This window comes from Delphinapterus leucas, chromosome 10, assembly GCF_059928025.1.
Source record: "Delphinapterus leucas isolate spDelLeu-1000000601 "Yukka" chromosome 10, BTC_Dleu_Yukka2, whole genome shotgun sequence".
NCBI classification, from domain to species: domain Eukaryota; kingdom Metazoa; phylum Chordata; class Mammalia; order Artiodactyla; family Monodontidae; genus Delphinapterus; species Delphinapterus leucas.
In genome coordinates this window covers 21470309-21478588 of record NC_143138.1, presented here as the reverse complement: position 1 = coordinate 21478588, position 8280 = coordinate 21470309, and the positions used below count along the sequence as shown (strand labels likewise).

Genomic DNA, 8280 nt, shown 5'->3' with positions numbered 1-8280 from the left:
CTTTACTTCTAGAATATTTTAAAACAAATTTGAAAGCTATTTTCTGTTTTGGCTTTGAGTCTTTAAAGTTCTATTTGAAAATTCTTCCCATCTGGTTAAGATAATTTAAAAGCAGAATGTATACTTGGCCATTTTAAACTTTCACAAGGAAGAAAAACTCTAAAATTATGTATTATACCACGATAAATATTCATTTATTCACGTATATTAAAGTCTATAAAGAAAAGGTGAAATGTGAACCGCGGATTCCCAGCCAACTATCCCTAAAAGGAAAACTGGAAAGATAAGTAAATACATTTAAATGATTAGGTAGTAAAAGTTCTTAGGTTCCACCGAGATTTGAACTCGGATCGCTGGATTCAGAGTCCAGAGTGCTAACCATTACACCATGGAACCCCGCAGCAACCAGTACAGGTAGCGCTCCTCCCTGATACGATATAGCTTCAGTTCTGCAATCAAGAAGCCCTCTGAAAAGCCGAACTTCGCATCCTTGTTTTCTCTATCTGCCTCCACAGCACACGTCCCTTTTCTTGCGCGCACAGGACTCCTAGTGCAAAACCCAAGAGCAAATCGGTTTCTAGGGATAGATACGGTAGGTCCTTGCTTTTTAGCGCCCCTCTGCCTTTTCTGCAGCTCCCGGGGCGGCTCTCCGCTGGGCCGCAGTCAGCCAGGCTGCCCAGACGCAGAGGCCGGCGGCTCCAACACGGCGTCCGCCGAGCCGCGCTCCCCGCTTGCGTTGCTGGAAGAACGGCGGGGCTCGCTGCCTCCCGAGTCTGTGTCCCGAGTTCTCTTCTTCGAACGCAAGGAACGCTCTTGGAAGTTTAATTTCGTGACATATAAACTGTGGATGACTTCATCTGACGTGGTGTGCCAACCAGTCCTGGCCCTGTGGGGCGTTGCCCAGGGGAGAGAAAGCGGGATGCTAAGAGATGGCTCCTGCTTCTCGGAAAGCTTCCACCTCGTGGAGACCAAAGGGTAAAGCACGATAAAAAAGCGTGAATGTTTTCAAAGCAGGGTTTTGTAACTTGGTTCTAGCTGAGAAAGCTGTGACCTGCCTCTTCTAAGGGCAGCAAATATGAGACTCTCCCAAACTCCTCAGCAGGAAACTTTTCCTGATGTCAAGCAGGGGACGCGAGTTGTCCAGGACGGTTCGTTGCCTCCGCAGCAGGGTAGGGAAACAGCAGGAGACGGAAGCCTCCAGATTGCCAACCGGAAGGGTTGAGGAGAAAAGCAAACGTCTTTACTAAGAGTAAAAAATCGTAGCTGTGCGGATTTGAACCTTCTGAGCAAGAACCCTGAAGACAAATCGGCATTCAGCCAAGACAACCTGTGTTGCATAAAGATGTCTGGTATGTGGAAGGAAATACTTCCAGCTTGTAGAGGCCGCACCGTAACTGCTTCTCTGCCTCATGTAACATCACCTGGCAACAGCAGTTGTGTCTCCTCCATGACTCCAGACCCTACCAGACAGGCCTGCTGCCAGAATGTGATTCCCCCCAACGTCCACCCCCGGGTTCCGATTTCCCTGCATTAGAGACACCCAGATTTAAGTCCTCAGGAGGTTTCTGCTTCCAGGTTATCCCCTCCCACCACCAAATATAATGCATTTCTGAAAAGGTATTTATTCTAACTTCATAAATGATTTAGTTTGGTCAGCTAGAGATTTCTAGAGTGGAAATCATTTTATCTTAGAATTTGGTGAGCATGACTCCTTTGTCTTTTAGGTATCATTGTGGTGATGAAGTTAAATGCCATTCTTAAATAGACGCTCCGGTATATTCTTGGTCTTTTTCATTCATTGTGTGGAGCAATAAATAGGTGGATGTTTTAGGTTTGGGGATTTTTTTGCCTTTATAAGTAATTGTCATCCCTTTATTTTCCCTGTTGTCTTTTCCTGGAACTCTTTCAATCAGATGTTGTTGGACTTCCTAGAATGACCTTTTAATTTTCTTATCTTCTGTCCTCCCATTTTCCATCTTTCTTTTCTCTTCCTTTTTATGGGAAAACATTTCCAAATTTATCGTCCAACCCTTCTATTAAATTTTTTCCTATCATCACAGTTTTTAAAAATTTTCAAGAGTTCTTGTCCTCTTGATGCTCTTTCAAAAATAATAGCAACTATTATTGTCCCATAGGTGTAAAATGTTCTTTTAGTTCTGAAAAAATTAATAATACTTTTTTTTTCTTTCTGTTACTTACTGGTCTCTATTTCCATCACGTTCTCTTTCTTCCATTTTTTTGCTTCAGTGCATATCTTTCCTCAAACTTCTGGTGACCCTTAGCAGTCCAGTCTTACTTAAGAAGTAGACCCTAAAACCTAATTGGTACTATAAGCCTATATACCAATAGATGTACCCATTCTAGAATGATTGTATATGACAGACCACCGCAATCAGGTTACCTGATGTGTTCATATCTGTGGTTCAGTTTTTCCATGACAGTTTTCTCAGAGACTAATCCTTTAATCTTCTAAGTGTTTAGGATCAGAGGTTATGTAAAGTTAGCTTTCCATGCTTTCTGAAACGAATACAGAAAAGGAGCTGTGGGTCTCCCAGAGAGACTTTCATTCAATCCCCCAGTATTCAGTATGGCTCTTCACCTCCACCTTCAGCTGTGCTTAGTCTCTGTAAGTCAAGAGCATCTTGGAGCATTTTTGCCCTAAAATGAAAGTCTTGTCTTTGACCTCTGTGAGAGAGGGGCAATCCAGAGTAACAAGCCTAAGGTTACATGTTTTTTTTTTTTTCAATTCCTGTTAGCCTTTCCAAGGATCTGTAATATCCTTTACAGGTGTTAATAACTTTATAATTTTTAGCTTTCCACCTTGCACACAGTAAGGTTTCAGCTTTAGTCACTCTATGAATTCAATTACTATTTATCCAATGCCTTTCTACCTCCCAAAATGTTGTTGGTAATTGTAGTATTCACCTAAATTCATGTTCCATCTTCCATAGTACAGAGTTGTCTATGGGAATAAGCTACCCAGTCAGCATCTGTATCTACCAAGACAACTTACATCTCAGTGTGACTGTGTGATTAGTAATAATAAATGGATTATGAATGCAAAAGTAACATGTTTTCCTTTAGACTTTTAAGAAGCATGGACTTTCACAAGGCTTAGGAGATAGCAGATTCTTAAGGTGGAAGAAGCTGGGTCCCTGAATCAGCACAAGGGCAAAAATGTGTTCCCTTTTCTTTGCTGACTCAAAAATCTACAACGGACTCTTACACAAGTAAGGAATAAATCTCAACTGCCTCATGCTACTGCAATTTGGAAAGCAAACAATGCTTCTTACCATCTGTTATTTGCTCTCCTGCTCTTTTCATCACTGTGAGATTACACCTCTTTTAATTACATTTATTGTTAACTTACAAGCATCATAGGAAAGCAAAGATAAAGTCCTGGGTTTCACCACCATAGCAAACAGTAGTCCCTTTGGAAAATGACCACTTGAGCTCAATGTTTGATTACGGAGTAATACAAAAGTCTTGCATCTAGAGACTACGTTTTTCTTGTTCCAGCAATAAAATCACTATTTCTGCTTCCTCACTTTTAAAACTTGAGTAATGATGTCTGCTTCACATCATAGAAAAACAAAGAAAAAAATAATAACCCTCAATCACACAACCCAGAAACTACACTAGCAACACTTTTGTTTATTTTCTCCCACCCCCCCAAATTTTACATAATTGAGGTCATATAGCACATATATTTTTTATCCTACTCTTTTCATTTAACATTATATCTTGTGCTTCTCCCCTGAGCTATTCAAAACTTCTTACAAAATATTATTTTCAATGGCTTGGTAATATTCTTCCAGGTATATATATACTCCAAGTTATATAATCATCCCCCTCCCCATTATCGAAAATGTTTAATTATTTTATTGTTATAACTAAAAGTATCATAAATGTCTCTGCACATAAATGATTTCTTTTAGTTTGGATTACCTCCCTAGGAGAGTTTTGTTCAAAATGAGTTTACCACATGAAAGGGAGTAACTATTTGCATGAGCCTCGCTGGTGGAATTTAGAAGTGCTAAAGTGGCAAGAAGGATCTTGTTCCAAGCATAAGGAGAGGGGAACAATGTTAGCTTCCTAGGGCTGTCTTAACAAATTACCACAAAGTGAGTGGCTTAAAACAGCAGTAATTTATTCTTTCACAGTTCCAGAGGCCAGAAATCCAAATTCAAGGTGTCTGCAAGTTTGGTTCTAGAGGGTCTGCAGGAGACTGTTTCATGGCTCTCTCCTAGCTTCTGGTGGTTGCTGGAAACCCTTGTAGCTCCTTGGTTTGCAGCTGCATCATTCCAGTCTCTGCCTCCCTTTCACACAATCTCCATCTCTGTGTGTCTGTTTTTCTGTATGTCTCAAATCTCCCTCTCCTTATAAGGACACTATCATTGGATTCAGGGCCCACCCTAATCCAGTATGAGCTCATCTTAACTTGATTGCACTGGCAAGGACTACTTTCAAATAAAGTCATATTCACAGGTATCTCGAATTAGGATTTCAACGTACCTTATTGGGTGACACAACTCAACTCACTACAGGAACAACTGTCTCTTTGCCTGTCGTAAATGACAACAGATATGGGAGAGCTCTACGTATGAAAGAGTTTGAGGGCCTCAGCCATGAAAGGCATTCTCCCCTTTGTAACTGAAAGTCTGTCTGAATCTACTTGACGGTGTTTTTGGCAAAGTACTTCAATTCTCAGAACTCAGAGCTATAGTCCTAAATTTCCCATTTAAAAAAAAAGGAAAAAAAAAGGAAAAAAGAATCCACTTCTACAGCGTTTCACTGAATCAAGTCTCTAAACCCGGAAACAATCCTATTACTACAGCTAGATTTAGTCTGGCATTCACGACCTTGTGTGTTAAGAGAGATAGAGAATGTCCTCAGGCTGCTTCTCCCTCGTAAGGCTCCTGGGCTATGGGCTTTCCTCTCTGGGGAAGGCGAAAAGGAGTGAACTTCTCCTGAGGGGTTGGAGATCTTCCCAGCATCTTTTCCTTCAGTTCCTGGACCCTCCCCACCCCTCTCACCCAGCACCCGGCTCAAGTCCGGTTTCAAGTAGTTCTTTTAAGGCAGGGAAAGGTAAAAGCAGTTGAAAGCCATTGAAGATATTTCTGTTTTAGTGTTTAACGCTGAAAAGTAAACGCGACTGGCCCCACGATTTCGGATTTCCCCAGATTTCTTCCAGCCCGATTCCAGTTCCATTGGCACTTGCAGGTCTGAGGCTACTAGGGCGACACTCAGTTCTAGGGCATAGGAAATTCGAATCCCTTTGTCTCAGAATGATTCTTTGAGTTCCATCTTCCTCCGCTGAATTTCAGTTTGCCGTGGATGACTTATTTCATCCAAGCGTGAGAAGCCCTGAATGGACATAGGAAATTCTTTGTTACCAGACCTAATAGTTATGTACCAAAATAGCTTTCACTATGTTTTGATTCACAGCGATTAAATGGCACGCTGCTCTCTATACCTTCAACACTGTTAACAAGAAGGTGTTTTCAGCAGGTAGTCGTGGCCGAGTGGTTAAGGCGATGGACTTGAAATCCATTGGGGTTTCCCCGCGCAGGTTCAAATCCTGCCGACTACGGTTTTATCCGCACCTGACGAAGGCTTCTTTGCATAGTTTCCTGCCACTATCAACCGAAACTGCTCTGTAGTCTTGTTCACCCTGTGTCATTCGTCACCTATTTCCCTTGGGTCAAATAACCTGTCCTCCTGAAACACTGACAGTTTGAAATAGAGGAGTAAGTCTACCACGGTGTCAGCATGATATCAAATCCTGAATCGAGGAAGGCTGTTCCTTTTTCCTTATTTACAGGTCATGCCAACTTGGATTCACTCAGCCTCCAAGTCAGATTCCTTCCTCTCCTAGGGTGGAGGTGATTTCACTGCTACTATCTGTTCTAGGGAACTCAAGATTTATAAAAACAGTATATATTCTAACAGCTACAATTTTTGAAGCCTTACTATGCCCCAGGCATTGAATTGGCATTACATGGATTATCTCACTTAATCACCAATAGAACCCTATCAGGTAGATAATATTAGCGCCATTTTAAAGATGAAGAAACTGAGAATTGACTTGCCCAACACTGCACAATAAAATGGTATTTGAACTATCAACTTAAAAAAATTTATTTGAGTATAGTTGATTTACAGTGTTGTGTTACTTTCTGCTGTACAGCAAAGTGAATCAGTTATACATACATATACCTATATCCACCCTTTTTAACGTTCTTTTCCCATAGGGGTTAACAGAGTATTGAGTAGAGTTCCTTGCGCTAAATAGTAGGTCCTTATTAGTTATCTATTTTATATATAGTAGTGTGTATATGTCAATCCCAATCTCCCAATATATCCCTCCCCTCCTTTCCCCCTGGTAACCATAAATTTTTTTCTACATCCATGACTCTGTTTCTATAGATTAAATAAGTTCATTTGTACCTTTTTTTAGATTCCACATATAAGTGATATCATTTGATATTTGTCTTTCTCTGTCTGACTTCCTTCACTCAGTATGATGATCCCTAGGTCCATCTATGTTGCTGCAAATGGTATTATTTCATTCTTTGTTATGGCTGAGTAATATTCCATTGTATATATGTACCACATCTTCTTTATCCATTCCTCTGTTGATGGACACTTAGGTTACTTCCATGTCTTGGCTATGGTAAACAGTGCTGCAATGAACATTGGGGTGCATGTTTCCTTTCGGATTATGGTTTCCTCTGATATATGCCCAGGAGTGGGATTGTTGGATCCTATGGTAGTTCTACTTTTAGTTTTTTAGGGAACCTCCATACTGTTCTCCATAGTGGCTGTACCAATTTACATTCCCACCAACAGTGTAGGGGGGTTCCTTTTACTCCACACCCTCTCCAGCATTTATTGTTTGTAGACTTTTTGATGTAGTTTTGATTTGCATTTCTCTGATAATTAGTGATGTCGAGCATCTTTTCATGTGCTTTTTGGCCATCTGTATGTCTTCTTTGGAGAAATGTCTGTTTAGATCTTCTGCCCATTTTTTGATTGTGTTGTTTGGTTTTTTGTCGACTTACTTAAACATGGTTGTGAACATTTATCTGGGCTTTACAGTTGATTCAGGAAACAAAATATGAATTCAGAAACTCAGTACTTTGATTCCCATGCAGAAGAAAGTGGAAAGAAAAGGTCCAGGTAGGAGCAGAGAATATGTGGAAAAACAAAAGGAAGGAGAAACAGGAGGGGGTAGTGAGGGAGAGAACGAGAAGGAGGAAGGCTAGGAGATGGACGGGATGGAACAGAAGAGAAGCCAGCAGGGTACCAAATACAGGAATGTCCTCACCCCTTCCGGACACTCTTATTCTGAGCTTCCTCAGTCACAGAAGCCCCTTGTTCTGACAGGCATCTTTGCACCATCTCCACTCTTCAAAATCAGCCCCAGATGTCAAGGCATTTCTAAAATCCACCTCCTCTACAAAGTCACTTGGATTGTTTCCAATTTTGGCTATTATAAATAGTGTTGCCATGAATATTCTTATATATGTTTTTCAGTGAATACAAACAAGGATTTTTGCTGGGTGGAGACACTTATGGACGAAATTGCAGAGTCACGATTGCAGTCATTGTGTATGCTCAAGCTTTAGTATGTAATGCCAAAACAATTTTGCAAGTGATTGAACCAATTTATATTCCCATGTATGAGAGAGTCCAGTTGCTCCACATCGTTGATAATGCTTGGTATTATCTGTCTTTTATTATTTTATTTTAACCCTTCCAGTAGGTAAATATGATGGTTAATTTTATGTGTCAACCTGCTGGGCCACAGTGCCCAGATATGTGGTCAACCATTAATCCATGCTTCTGTGATGTTTCTCTGAGGGTGTTTTTGGATGAGAGTAACATTTAAATTAGTGGATTCTGAGTAAAGCAGATCATCCTCCATAATATGGGTGGGCCTCATCCAATTGCAAAAATAAAATTAAAGACTGGTCTCCCTTGTAAGAGGGAAATCTGCCAACAGTCAGCCTTCAGACTTGAACTGCAGCATCAACTCTTCCTGGGTCACCGGCTTGCTGCTCACTCTGCAGATTTTGGACTTGCCAGCCTCCATAATCACATGAGCCAATTCCTCAGAATAAATCTCCTTCACACATCCTATTGGTTTTGTTTCTCTGGTAAACTCTAACAAATAGAATAGTGGAATCTAATTGTTTTACTTTTCACTTTTTCTGAGGATGAATGAAGATCACCCTTTTGTATGTTTATTGGTTATTTTGATATATCTTTTGTGAA

At 40.7% G+C, this 8280-nt stretch overlaps 2 non-coding genes across 2 annotated transcripts; one reads left to right on the top strand and one right to left on the bottom strand.

Moving 5' to 3' along the window:
• Positions 1-324: 324 nt before the first annotated feature.
• TRNAQ-CUG (transfer RNA glutamine (anticodon CUG)) lies at positions 325-396 on the bottom strand. The gene has a single exon. It is a non-coding gene; the product is annotated as a tRNA-Gln (tRNA).
• A 5115-nt stretch (positions 397-5511) lies between these two features.
• On the top strand, positions 5512-5593 carry TRNAS-UGA (transfer RNA serine (anticodon UGA)). The gene has a single exon. It is a non-coding gene; the product is annotated as a tRNA-Ser (tRNA).
• Positions 5594-8280: the final 2687 nt, after the last annotated feature.